Source organism: Schistocerca gregaria, chromosome 3 (genome assembly GCF_023897955.1).
Source record: "Schistocerca gregaria isolate iqSchGreg1 chromosome 3, iqSchGreg1.2, whole genome shotgun sequence".
Classification (NCBI taxonomy): Eukaryota; Metazoa; Arthropoda; class Insecta; order Orthoptera; family Acrididae; genus Schistocerca; species Schistocerca gregaria.
This window is the reverse complement of record NC_064922.1, coordinates 263,843,071-263,857,620: the sequence shown is the minus strand read 5'-3', so window position 1 is coordinate 263,857,620 and position 14,550 is coordinate 263,843,071. Positions and strand designations below refer to the sequence as shown.

Below are 14,550 nucleotides of genomic sequence, written 5' to 3'. Positions count from 1 at the left end.
TAGGACATATTACGTACGGCTCACGTGAAGAACGCAGCAAGTGTCATATCCCGATTTCCCAGAAACTTCGCTCAGTGGAGCAGGTGTTAAAAGAAGAGAACACGTGTCCCAGCTTATTCGTTGATACTCGACTGTTTCTGTGAAAACGGCGCTGAAAATTTTCGAGATACACTATGTGCCTTTAGCGAGCGAACTATACAGCCGATGCGGTGCCACAGTGGCTGAGTTCGCAGCTTCATGCTACTGCGCCCCGTATTATAGTTTTTCATTTATCAACCCGTATCCGATTACTCGACGAACGTTTTACAACGTATAATGAATTTCAGCTGTCTTTATTCGCCTATTAAGTGTTTGTCTGATGAAGGAATTTAAAAAAGCCTCAATAAAAAATGAAAAACAGTAAATGAATGAAAAAGTTATTTGAAATTGTTGTAGTATATCTTGATTCATAACCAACAGCAAGCGCCAATTAATGGTGAAATGGTCCGTTATGAGTGGTTTGCGTGAAATTGCTGCCAAAAGATGAAATATCCAGCAATGTTAACTTCGTTTCTATCCCGAGTGAGATTCATGCGAAGAATTGTCACTGCGGAAGAACTGCCATAGCGCGATGCTCGCAGTTCGGAATTTCTATACTTCGAATGTTTCTACTTTCGGCATAATCCAGAAGAATAAACATAACAATAAAGTAGTAGAATTAATACAAGAATTTGTGCGGTCCTAAAGCATCGACTGCGTACCGATCAGCGCAGCGCAACGGAACGGCACTAAGAAGGCGCTGACTCTCGCGCGAATGGGAAGAGTGGGTAGCGCCACATATCCAGGAAACACAGTTCAGCGTCCCCTGTCAAAACTGACTTAACCAGAACCAGCCGCCCATTGCTGGTCGGATGCAGTATGGTTGTAGTCTTCTAGAGCATCTGTACTGAGTATTAGCAAGACGTTACTTAGCCTGCGCTCTGCGAGCAGTTGTAGTGAACAGTAATTGCTTGTAGGAGGCACAACCAGCACTACAAGTTAAGTTATATTTATTTTCTTTTTAGAAATGAAGAATTACACTAATGTTCAAGTTTTGTACAGACGACTTTGGATTCCTGATACCGGTCATGGCAACTTCTCTCCTTTCTCGTTTGTGCCGGTGCTAACTCCCTCGGTAGCCAACACAGCTGAATTGATGTAAAAATGAAATAAGAGAATGCGAGAGTTTAAAAAGAACGTAACCCTTGAAAATACTACACACACGCGCGTTACATAATAAGTGTATAACTGTGTGAAACCCAATTGTATTTTTACAATTAATAAAACGCCCTCATATCCCCTAACTTGCTAAAAAGCATTCATCTCTAACCTTCTATGGACAAGAGTAGAGACATGAAAAAATGAAATAAAACAAACGAAACATTAATCGAGTTTCGAACACGGGAAGGCCCGCCGTTGTGGTCGAGAGGTTCTAGGCGCTTCAGTCTGGAACCGCGCAGGATTCGAACCTGCGACCGTAGCGGTCTCGCGTTTCCAGACTGCAGCGCCTAGAACCGCACGGCCACTTCGGCCGGCCTAACCATCAGGGCATCTGCTTGAAGGGATGTAGGGATATCAAGGAAAGCCTAAATCAGGAAGGTCGGCCTCGTGTTTAAACTATCGTCCTCTCAAATGCGAGTCCAGTGTGCTAATCAGGGCGTCATCTCATTCGGTACATCTGAACTAATATTTGCTTGCGCATTCTTAGGATTCCGTACGTCAGTCGGTAAAAACGGGATCCTTTCATGATCACTTAGTTGTTCGTCTGTCTGTCTGTCTGTCTGTCTTCTGTCCGACTGTTAAAAACCATTTTTCTGAGGAACGGGTGGACGTATTAAGTTGCAATTTGTGTCACGTACTAAAGTCTACGGGCCATCGTACGTGTAAAAAATTGAATCTTTTAAGTCTCAAAAGATACTGCCATTTGTATCACACATTTTGGCACTCGCAAAATCATTTATCAGAACTTACAGGGTAGCTCCCTTAACCGAGAATCGTGATATTACGGAAGAAGCAAGGTTTCACAGTACAACCAAAGGAAAAGAATCGGAAAATTGTTAATTTGTCATTATATTACAGCAAAAAAAAATTTCATTTGTTATTCGATACTCTGTCTCTCCGACTGCTAAGAAACCCCTTTTCTCACGAACAGATGTCGTATCAAGTTGAAATAACGACACATACTGATGTCTATGGTCCCATGGCAGAGTAAAAGCTGTAAGCTTTTAAGTCAGTGTAATCAAAAGATATGGCCATTTACTTCACATATTTCATACTCGCAAATACGCTAATCAAAATCCGTTGATATAGAATCATGAAATTTGGCAAGAAGCAAGGTTTCACATCACTGTCAAATGTTCCACGGGCACCACAGAGATCGCACGCCTAGTGTGTTCATCATAAATTTCTCGTAAAGCTCAAATTCCAAAGAAAACAGGCGCTGACAGATGTTAATATTACCGAATTATCAGTGTAAAAGGTCGTGGTTTTAAAATACTGACACGAAATATTTAGATATGAAAGGAAAATCTGCGACATCTGAGAAATGTTGCCACACACAACGCAGTACTGAGTTTACCAATTATGTCAGAGGTTACGTTAAGCAAACCAACATTTTATAGAATCTGTAGACGTTGAGAAAGCTTTCAACAATGCTGAGTAGTATACATACCTCGAAATTCTAAAGGTAGCGAGACAAAATATCGGGAATGAAAATGTGGTATCGATAGCTACGATGCCACAACGTAGGTGCGCACTCGTAGGTTGGCACTACGAGAGCAGACGAACAACGCCGACCACAGCGCACTCCAGCCGACGCTCTGGAGCCCAACGAGCGCCGCTCCAGCTGCCGCCCATTTCATTAAGAGCGGACGACCTAGCAACTTAGCTTCGACTTGTAAGGGGGGGGGGGGAGGGGGCTAGCCAATATAGACTTTGCCTTTGTAACTTCTAGTAACTGTTAGCTTCGATACGTGAACGGCTTCGCACCTACGTACTCATCTGTACCAAAAGTTAAGTAATGTGTTTATATATGTTTGTACACCAGTAAAGGTGCTTTAACTTTACTTGCAATACCGAAGCACTTCACCTTTTTCTGCTCCTACTCGCGTCCTTCATTCTCGGCCTATGATCCACGCACGGCCTATCCAGGCGGGATACGAAAGAAAATCGTCTACAACTCGAAATGCTGGAAGTAAAAAGTAAAATGCAAATGTCGTGTGACTAGGGTCCTCCCGTCGGGTAGACCGTTCCCCGGGTGCAAGTCTTTCGATTTGACGCCACTTTGACGACTGGCGCGTCGATGGAGATGATGATTAGGACAACACAACACCAAGTCCCCGAGCGGTGAAAATCTCTCGAACCCGGACCTTTAGGATTGCCATTCCGTCATGCTCACAACTCAGCTACCGGGGGCGGACAGCGAAAGGTTATATTCAGCTTGAACAGAAAAAAATTGCTTTTACAAGAGTCGAAAGACATGAAAGAGAAATAGTGGTTGAGAAGGGAGTGAGGGAAGGTTGCAGCCTACCCCTCATGTTATTCATCTGTAGATTGAACAAGCAGTAATACAAACCAAAGAAAAATTTGGAGAAGGGGATAAATTTCAGAGACAAGATATAAACACTTTGAGGTTAATCGGTGACATTGTAATTTTGTCAGACACAACAAAGGACTTCGTAGAGCAGTTGAACCATGTGGACAGCGCCTTTAAAGGAGGTTATAAGATGAGAAGCAACAAATGTAAAACAGTGGTATTGAATTGTAGTCAAATTAAATTAGGTAATGCTGACGGAATCATATTAGGGAATGACACATTGAAAGTAGTAGATGCGTATTACTACTTCGGCAGCAAAAAGTGCAGGTTTGCAACAGTAAGGAAGATATTTCTGGAAGAGGTGAATTTGTCAATACGGAATCTGAATTTTAAGTATTAGGAAGTCTTCTCTGGTGATAATTCTTTAGAGCCTAGCGTTTTACGGAAGTGAAAGTGAAACATAAGCGGTTCAGACAAGAAGAGAATAGAAGCTTTTGAAACGTGGTGTTGTAGAAGAATGTTGAAGATTAGACAAGCGGATCACGTAACTCATGAGGTGGTACTGAGGCGGATTGAGGAAGTAGGAAATTTACGGCACAACTTGACTAAAAGAAGTGATTAGTTAATAGAAAACATCTCGAGACACCAAGGAATAGTCAAAAAAAATGGCTTCGACCACTATGGGACTTAACATCTATGGTCATCAGTCCCCTAGAACTTAGAACTACTTAAACCTAACTCACCTGAGGACATCACACAACACCCAGTCATCACGAGGAATAGTCAGTTTGATAATGGAAGGAAGTGGGGGGGGGGGAGGTAGGGGGCCGTGAGAGCGAAGTAAAAATAGTGAGTGAGACCAAGGTTTGAATACAATAATCAGGTTCAAATGCATGTGGGCTGTAGTAGTTATGCAGAGACGAAAAGGCTTGCTCAGGATAAATTAGAATGGAGAGCTGCTTCAGACTTTGGACTGAAGACCACAACAGCATCAAAAGTGCAAGAATCTGTTCAGTTTTGTGCGCTTCGAATATCACTGGTAGAATAATGATTCGAAGGGAACGCAAAACTTATCATGCTTACGTATTCAATACCTAAATGGTTTCGCCTCCAGCTACTTCTATGATTTTTGTACACGATCCGTCATCCTTCAACATTACACACAGCAGGTTAGCTACGAGACCGAATTGGAAACACAGTTTTTAACAGACATTAACCTACGCCTACTGCTTTTGGTCCTATTGAGCTAAAGAAAAAAACAAATTTGAGCGTATAGTTTGGCACTAAGTGCTCCGTTCTGGCTAAAAACCAGCTGTACTCACAACACAGCCCGCCGACACTGCGTAGTGGACTGCTGGCCCACCAAGAACTTCCTGCTGCTCCGATCCGCACTGCAGCGCGGTCGACTCGGCACTGAAGCATTAGGTTATCGGGGCATTCCTGCGGACCTGACTCATACTTTCACTGTCACTTCATTGCTTCCTCTGACTTCCGGTCAAACATACATGGTTTCACATCCTGGGATAGTAACATCAGAGAAAGAAACATGATGAAAGGCACTATCTTGCCGTTCCTCAAGAAATGTCCAGAGGTTGCATAAAAATAAGGCAACACCAAAAACACAACACATTACTATACGTAATTCAGTGCAGGAAGCCCGTTGGCATTCAAAACACTTTACAGTCATCTAGTAACGGATAAATGCAGGTTCTCTACCGTTTTGAAGGGAATCTTGTACATTCTTCTTGTAAATTAGGGGCAATTTGAGGTGAAGATAATGGTGGCTGATAGCGATCACAAGCACTTCTCTCCAAAGTATACCACAAAGGCTCAATAATACTGAGATCTGGTGACAGTAGTGGTCAGGGAAGCTGAGACGACTCATCCTCTTTCTCACAAAACCAGTACCGCACGATGCCTCTTGGAACAAATCGCCATTGGGGAACAGACATTGTACCATGGGATCGACCTGATCATCTACATCTACATACATACTCCGCAATCCACCATACGGTGCGTGGCGGAGGGTACCTCGTACCACAACTAGCATCTTCTCTCCCTGTTCCACTCCCAAACAGAACGAGGGAAAAATAACGGCCTATATGCCTCTGTACGAGCCCTAACCTCTCTTATCTTTGTGGTCTTTCCGCGAAATGTAAAGTGGCGGCAGTAAAATTGTACTGCAATCAGCCTCAAACGCTGGTTCTCTAAATTTCCTCAGTAGCGATTCATGAAAAGAGATCCCAAACGCTCGAACAGTACTCAAGAATAGGTCGTATTAGTGCTTTATAAGCGGTCTCCTTTACAGATGAACCACATCTTCCCAAAATTCTATCAATGAACCGAAGACGACTATCCGCCTTCCCCACAACTGCCATTACGTGCTTGTCCCACTTCATATCGCTCTGCAATGTTACGCCCAAATATTGAATCGACGTGACTGTGTCAAGCGCTACAGTACTAAAGGAGTATTCAAACATTACGGGATTCTTTTTGCTATTCATCTGCATTAATTTACATTTATCTATATTTAGAGTTAGCTGCCATTCTTTACACCAACCACAAATCCTGTCCAAGTCATCTTGTATCCTCCTACAGTCACTCAACGACGACACCTTCCCGTACACGACAGCATCATCAGTAAACAGCCGCACATTGCTATCCATCCTATCCAAAAGGTCATTTATGTAGATAGAAAACACCAGCGGACCTACCACACTTCCCTGTGGCACTCCAGATGATACCCTCACCTCCGATGAACACCCTCCATTGAGGACAAGGTACTGGGTTCTATTACTTAAGAAGTCTTCGAGCCACTCACATACTTGGGAACCAATCCCATGTGCTCGTACCTTAGTTAGGAGTCTGCAGTGGGGCACCGAGTCAAACACTTTCCGGAAGTCAAGGAATATGGCATCCGTGTGATACCCTTCATCCATGGTTCGCAAGATATCATGTGAAAAAAGGGCGAGTTGCGTTTCGCAGGAGCGATGCTTTCTAAAGCCGTGCTCATGCATGGACAGCAACTTCTGTCTCAAGGAAATTCGTTACATTCGAACTGAGAATATGTTCGAGAATCTTGCAACAAACCGATGTTAAGCATATTAGTCTGTAATTTTGAGGATCCGTCCTTCTACCCTTCTTATATAAAAGCGTCACCTGCGCTTTTTTCCAGTCGCTCGGGACTTCACGTTGGGCAGGAGATTCGCGATAAATGCAAGCTAAACAAGGAGCCAATGCAGTAGAGTACTCTCTGTAAAACCGAATTGGAATCCCATCAGGACCTGGCGATTTATTTATTTTCAACCCATTCAGCTGCTTCACAACCCCAGGGATGTCTATAACTATGTCCTCCATACGGGAAACTGTACGAGACTCAAACGGTGGTATGTTTGTACGATCCTCCTGCGTGAAAGATTTCTCAAATGCTAAATTTAAAATTTCAGCTTTCGTTTTGTTGTCTTCCGTTGCCAGGCCAGAGTGATCAGTGAGTGACTGGATGGAAACCTTCGACCTGCTTACCGATTTTACGTAAGACCAGAATTTCCTTGGGTTTTCGGCAAGATCTTTTGCTAAGGTATGACCGTGGTAGTGGTTGGATGCTTCGCGCATCGCTCTTTTTACAGCAGCAGAATCTCTACTAAAAGCCAGCCAGAATGGTCACGTAATCCTTGGCGGTAATGCAAACTTGTTGGGGCCAACGGAACATCACGATATGGCTACTCAAATCATTACTGAACCCCCGCCATGTTTCACTCTCAGGAAGTGAACTCGGCCAGAATTTGTTAACTATATGAAACAAGACTCATCCGATGGAATGACTTTCTTCCATTGCTCCGTACGCCAGGTTTTATGGCTTCGGAACCACGTTTTCCTCTTATGGGCATTTGCATCACCGATGAGTGCTTTTGGAATTCCTGCTCACCCTGAAATTCCCTGCTTATGGACCTTCCTTAGTACTGTTTTAGTGCTGACAGGGTTCGCGAGCGGCTGTCGTCCTCTTATTTCTCGTTGCAATTTTGTATGCGTTGTGACTTAGCGGATGATGTTTCTCCGTTTTCCCTGTCTGCACTACAAATCCTCGATAAGGATGCATCTTGAAACACCAAACACTGAGGCCCCCTTGCTTACAGAAGCACCCAGCATACGAACACCAACAACTTTCCCACGTTCGAATTCACTTAGAGTCGACATAACGCACTCACAGCTACACAGGACACTGTCCTTACCACGGTTGACCCTTGCAACGTATTTAGGACATTCCACAGGTGCGTTTCGTGCTTGCTAGGTGACTGCATCTATTTTCAAGTAGACATTTCTCACGGTATTTCCATGCTTCTGCGCAACCCCTGTAAATATACATATCCACAAATACTCTGAAACCTACTGTGAAGTGCATGCTAGAGGGTACTTTCCACTGTACCAATAATTAGGTGTCTTTCAAATAACATTCACTTGTGGGTCACGGGAAGAATGGCTATTCGTATGGCTCTTTGTGTGCTGTAATTAGTCTGATTTTGTCTTCCCTACCTCTGGAGGAGCGATACAAAAAAAAAAAATGGTTCAAATGGCTCTGAGCACTATGGAACCTAATATCTGAGATCATCAGTCCCCTAGAACTTTGAACTACTTAAACCTAACTAACCTAAGGACATCACACACATCCATGCCTGAGGCAGGATTCGAACCTGCGACCGTAGCGGTCACGCGGTTCCAGATTGAAGCGGCTGGAACCGCTCGGCCACAACGGCCGGCCGAGGAGCGATACTTTGGGGGTTGTAGTGTATTCCTGGATCCAGCACTTAAAGTTGGTTGTAGAAAATTTCTAAGTAGCCTGTCACGGGACAGTTTCTGTCTATCTTCTAACGTCTACCAGTTCAGATTTTGAGGGTTTTCGTGACACTCTCCCATTGGTCAAACAAATCTTTGAGCATTCTTGGTGCCCTCCTTTGTATCAGCACATTATCCCCTGTTAGCCCTATCTGGTACAGCTCCCAAACACTTGAGCAATACTATAGGATGGATGACACGAGTGAGATTACTATTAGTATTTGTTAAAAAATGACCAACTTCCTCCAGCAGTATTAAGGTGTTGGTTTTATTGGCAACTAGTTTCGATGTTGTTGAAACATCGTCTTCGGGCCCATACTTGTTGAAAGAAATCGTATGCGTCAAACACTAGTAGTCAGTGGTGATATAGGCGTGTTCCATACATGCCTATCTCACCACTGACTACTAGTGTTTGACACATTCGGTTGCTGTCGACAAGTATGGGCCTGAAGACGATGTTGCAACAACATCGAAACGAGTTGCCAATAAAACCAACACCTTAATACAGCTGGAGGAATTTCGTCATTTTTTAACATATATTATACTAGCGGACGTCCCAAGTCATCCGTTTCAATTATGGATATACGAAGACTATTAATATTGTCGGCAGGGTCATTAACATGCATCATAAACATCAAGAGCCGCACCACTCTTCTCTGGAGCACATCTGAAGTTGCTCCTATATTGTCGATGACTCTCTGTCTGAGAAAAGGTGCTGTACCCTCTTCACCATGAAATCTTCAATCCACTCACAAATTTCTCTTGAAACCCCGTATGTGGATACTTTCGGTGCCAAGCGTATGTGCGAAATTCAGTCAAATGCGCTTTGGAAGACAAGAAATTCTGCATCTACCTGACTGCGTTGATCCATGGTTTTCAGGATGCCACGTGAGAAAAGCGCAGTTTTGGTTTCACATTACTGATATTTTCGGAGTCTGTGCTCGTGGTCGTGGAGGTCATCCTTTTCGAGAATCTCATTTCGTTTGAGCTGCGAATATGTTCTAAGATTCTGCAATAAATGAGTCGCAATGATATTTGAAGGTAGTTTTGCGGGTCACTTCTGCTACCCTGTTTGTAGAGGAGTGTGACTTGTTATCAACTGATCTTACTTCACTGACATGAAATGATGTACGTCTCGGGGATGAAATCATGGAAAATTCAACGACAGGTACTGATAGTAGTGTAGTAACGCTCAGAAGTTTCCTCCACTCATCTCATGTGAATGAAATTAATTGAGCTGATGTACGAGGATCAACTTTAACTCGCAAATAAAACTTAGAGAATTTATGGTGAAAAGATCCATTCTGTTTTAAAACAGTATGTATCATGAAGAACTTTTAACAATTACGTTAAGAATCAAAGGTTTTATTTATCTTTCATAAATGTTCGAAGGGCCCTCCAACACACAACAGACCAACTTGTCCAGATTTTTTGCGAAAACGTTTGGAATTTCTGTATTCACAACTGTTGTTATGCCCCGTCACAGTTTACACAAACTTGCTGGAAGAGGAGCGCATAGATGGAGACTTCACAAATATACCTCAAAGAACTACCGCGTTGTGAGATCAGGCGACCCTGGAGTCCAGTGGTGGGATGGGAGATCAGTACTCTCCTCTCGTCGGCTGATCCATCGTTGAGCCAGCTCATTGTTTACAAATCCTTTTACGTGCAGGCGCTGTGTCCTGTTCAACGATGAAATCTGCGGCATGTTCTCACAGTTGTGGAAACTTTCCGGTCTTCAACACAGCCTGGTACGTGATTCCTGTAATGGTATTTTCCAAAGAAAAGGACTTTAAACCTTTTTTCGGAAAACGGGCAAAATAGATGAAGCTTTGGAGTCTCTCTGTCTGTCTCTCTCTCCCTCTCTCTCTCTCTCTCTCTCTCTCTCTCTCTCTCTCTCTCTCTCTCTCTCTCTCTCGTCCTCTCTGTCTCTTTGTCTTGCGCGAGTGCACGTAACAGCTTTGTTTCCCTAGTTCGTACGTTTGTTCTTCACTCAAATAAAATGCAGCTTCATTACTGAACATCAAACGTGAAAACAAACTGTTATCTTACATCTCCACGGCCAGAACGAATTCACAAAACTCTACACGTTATTGTTTATCACCATCATGAAGGGCTTGTAGCAACTGGATTCTGTATGTTTCGAAACGTAAAAGTCACCGAAAAACACACCAGAGAGCTACTTGAGGAATAGCTCTCTCTCGGCGGGCACAAGGACTAGATTTCTGTGTGCAGGGTAGAAAACAACTGCTGTTTGCGCCGTACATCTTGAACGAGCACACTCGGACGGCCTGTGGATTCCTCTGTGTGTGCATCGAATGCTCTGTGCCGCAGGAAAAGTAGCACTGCACTCTTGACAAAACTCTCGCCGCACAATTGTAAGTGAACTGGGCTCATTACGGAGAATGCGAAACGTCTGTTGTCGCTGCGTTACCGCCATCTCGAATTGACCCAACAGAGCTGCATCAGGAGGGCCCCCATCGCCAACCACATGAACCGGAAGCTAATAAATGAGGCCAAGCTCATCGTGTAGTTTCGATGCGCAAGTTAAAACTCATACCAAGACTCTATCGTCTTTCATATAGGAGATATATTCTTGTAAAAATCTTTCTGATCTACCTTGTGGCCGCGCGGTCTACGGCGGTATGTAACGGATTGCGCGACCCTCCCACCGGAGGTTCGAGTCCTCCCTCGAGCGTGGGTGTATCTGTTGTTCTTAGCATAAGATAGTTTAAGTAGTGTGTAAGTCTGAGGACCGATGATCTCAGCAGTTTAGTCGCTTAAGAATTCACATACATTTGAGCACTTTATACTTCGTACCTCCCTTGTGGCACTGTTACGCACGGTTCTCCAATCAAACTTTTCCTCTCGTGGTCCTACTCCGAAATGGAGAATCATGTTTGTTCAGATGTAACAGGAAGAAAAGAAGGGAAAGTCTGAGTTAGTCCTTAGGCATGCGAAGATAGCCTGATTGTTAAAGCGTCTGCTCGTGAAAATCAGCATATCCTGGTTAGACTCCCGAACTGGTACAAAGTTTTGTTAGTCATAACACGTTCGTAGATTAGCATTTATGAGCTTTCCATCACTGGTGTCATTTCATGTTTTTGCATCTTTACTGATTTCATCTCTATTACATACACTACAATTCACACCAGTAAAATTTACTGGTCTCATTAGCTTCCCCTGGTACCGTTCTTCTGCGTTTTCTTTCCTTCGATTGTTGTACATTTCTCTTGGTGATAAACTCTTTCACCGCCGAACATAATCAATAGAAATGATTCATTACATTCCGGGAGTGCAGCCGCACAAACTTTATTTCTTCTAATATTTCAGACGTATACCTTTCAACCATCTTCAATGTGGGGCGACAGCCTGAAGCTAAAGCATTCGCTCCTCCTTTTAAACAGGCGGATCGGACTACCAGGTATGCGGCCACAGAAATTCAAGCGCCGGAGACGATAATCGGCGGCAAAGAGTATTCATGAATCGAATCTGTAACTACGCAGTCGATGCATGCTGGGGTATCGATCTATCATCATGAGCTGCACTGTAGCAACGTCCTTGCCAATTTGCTAAGGGAAACGGAGGATTCCATGTCTCGTGCATACTGAAACCGCTAGCCTTCTCTTAGTTAAATTCTTCGCCAAAGGAATTTTAACTGTTTCTTTCGCAACCGAGAAAACATGAAGTCGGTGCCAAAATATTGACGTTTTCATACTACATAGTCACCTGGTATATACACTGCTCTGGCACAGCCGATTTATTGGGCTGTAGGTGCTGGACGTGTGTACAGTGTTCCACGAATTTTTCGTGGTCTATACGAGGTGTTTCCCCTATGCAGGAAAAGCTCACTCGCAGGAGAACTCGTAAACCTCCGCCGTGTGGAACATCAACTCATCGGAAAGTGCTGCAGTCTTCAGTAGACGGTGTAAAACCACTGTGACATTGTGCTTGCTGGCGATTAGAATATTTTTGACGACAGGCTTCCCAGATACGTTCACAAAGCGCACAGCTCTGCTTGTGAGAGCAGTCTGCACGATGCGACTCTGCACTTAAAAACATCGTTCGATATTCTCCGCAGCCGTCACGTAAGGCGCTACATCTAAAACCTAAGGTGGACATAAGGATAAAAAAGAAAAAGACAGCGAGAGATTTAAATACATGGATTTCCTGCCCTATGGGGGAAGCCTATCGTGAAAAATAGGTCGGGTCCTCGCCAAGTATAAATTCGTAGTGGTTATACACCTTCTACCGGAGACCGCAGCACTTTTGGATGACTTGATGATCCACAAGCCCAGCCCATTTCCGGATCGTTACTATCCACAAATTATTGCCTCACAGATGCTGTTTTAGGAGAGCACGCACTGTCATGCTGACGCAGTCATCGTCTCTGAACTGTTCCTCTACTGCACGCAGTACACAGAACTGGAAAATATGTTCACTTCGTTCATCATTTAACGTTTCCTTAAGTTCAATAAGGGGATAGCGCCCTAACCACGAAAAATACCCACCATACATGAATACCACCTCCTCGGGATTTCATCACTGGCACAACATAAGACGGCGGGTAACATTCTCCAGGCATTCACCAAACCCAAACCGTTGCTCCTGATCCCCACAGTTTACAGCGTGGTTCGTCGCTCCAAAGCACTCGTTTACAAACATCAACTGTCCAGTGGCGTCATCTTTCACACCATCTCAAACGTCGCTTATAACTGACCTCAGGACTGTGTGGCTTACGAGGAGCTGCTCGAGCGTTGTTACCAGTTCTTTTTAACTTCCTACGTACAGTCACTGTTCTAGCCAGACTCCTGGTGACAGTGTGGAAATCACGAGTGATTTCTTCCGATTACTTCATGCGATTTTTTACAACCACCATTCGCAATGCTCGATGATCCCTGTCCATCAGTACACGAGTTGTGCCTGATTTTAGCTTAATAGTGGTCATTCCTTCGCGTTTTTACTTCACAATCACATCACCAATAGTCAACTTGACAGCTTTGGAGGAGTTTAAATATGTCTGTTACTTGTTACTCAGGTAACATACAAAGACTAGTCAGCATTCGAACTCACTGAGGATCTCCTGGCCGACTCATTCTGCTGTTACTGTTTTAATGTTTCTGTTTTGACATAAACTACTCCCAGCCTCCTTTAATAACTGCAGGTCCGCCTAGCGTGACTTCTATTAGCGAATTCCCCCTTATACAGGGGTAGCCGGACACTACATCTACATCTACATGACTACTCTGCAATTCACATTTAAGTGCTTGGCAGAGGGTTCATCGAACCACACTCATACTATCTCTCTACCATTCCACTCCCTAACAGCGCGCGGGAAAAACGAACACGTAAACCTATCTGTTCGAGCTCTGATTTCTCTTATTTTATTTTGATGATCATTCCTACCTATGTAGATTGGGCTCAACAAAATATTTTCGCATTCGGAAGAGAAAGTTGGTGACTGATATTTCGTAAAAAGATCTCGCCGCGACGAAAAACGTCTATGCTGTAATGACTTCCATCCAAATTCGCGTATCATATCTGCCGCACTCTCTCCCCTATTACGTGATAATACAAAACGAGTTGCCATTTTTTGCACCCTTTAGATGTCCTCCGTCAATCCCACCTGGTAAGGATCCTACACCGCGCAGCAATATTCTAACAGAGGTCGAACGAGTGTAGTGTAAGCTGTCTCTTTAGTGGACTTGTTGCATCTTCTAAGTGTCCTGCCAATGAAACGCAACCTTTGGCTCGCCTTCCCCACAATATTATCTATGTGGTCTTTCCAACTGAAGTTGTTCGTAATTTTAACACCCAGGTACTTACTTGAATTGACAGCCTTGAGAATTGTACTATTTATCGAGTAATCGACTTTTGATCAGATAGTGTACATCACTTTCAGATACATAATTACAACTGGTTCGGTCGAGAACAAGATACTTGTTGACTTCACCAACTACCGAGCTGCACTACTTAAGGATCACAATCTAAGAGTTTCTTTTTTGCCCGTGCAGGTCGCAGTTCCGACAGAGATCGGACATCTCCAACGAAGTTCGTCACCTTGATTTGATTCATTGGTTTATCCTCCAAAAGTAATTTTGTAATAAATAATGTTAGAAATATGAAGCGTCATTTAAAATTATTCACATTGTCGCCAGTTTCGTGCG

At 43.7% G+C, this 14,550-nt stretch overlaps 1 protein-coding gene across 5 annotated transcripts in view; it reads right to left on the bottom strand.

Annotated features, from left to right (window-relative positions):
- The window catches only part of LOC126354141 (uncharacterized), a 331,010-nt gene that overhangs the window by 269,296 nt on the left and 47,164 nt on the right, over positions 1-14,550 (bottom strand). Inside the window, exon 1 of one of the 5 annotated variants that reach the window (XM_050003546.1) lies at positions 4,876-4,969. The exons of 3 other annotated variants lie outside the window; for them this stretch is intronic. The gene's annotated coding sequence lies outside the window, so the exon portion shown is untranslated. Of the gene's footprint in view, positions 1-2,689; positions 2,709-4,875; positions 4,970-14,550 lie in introns of those variants that run through there. One more of the 5 variants, XM_050003550.1, reaches the window with a different exon arrangement.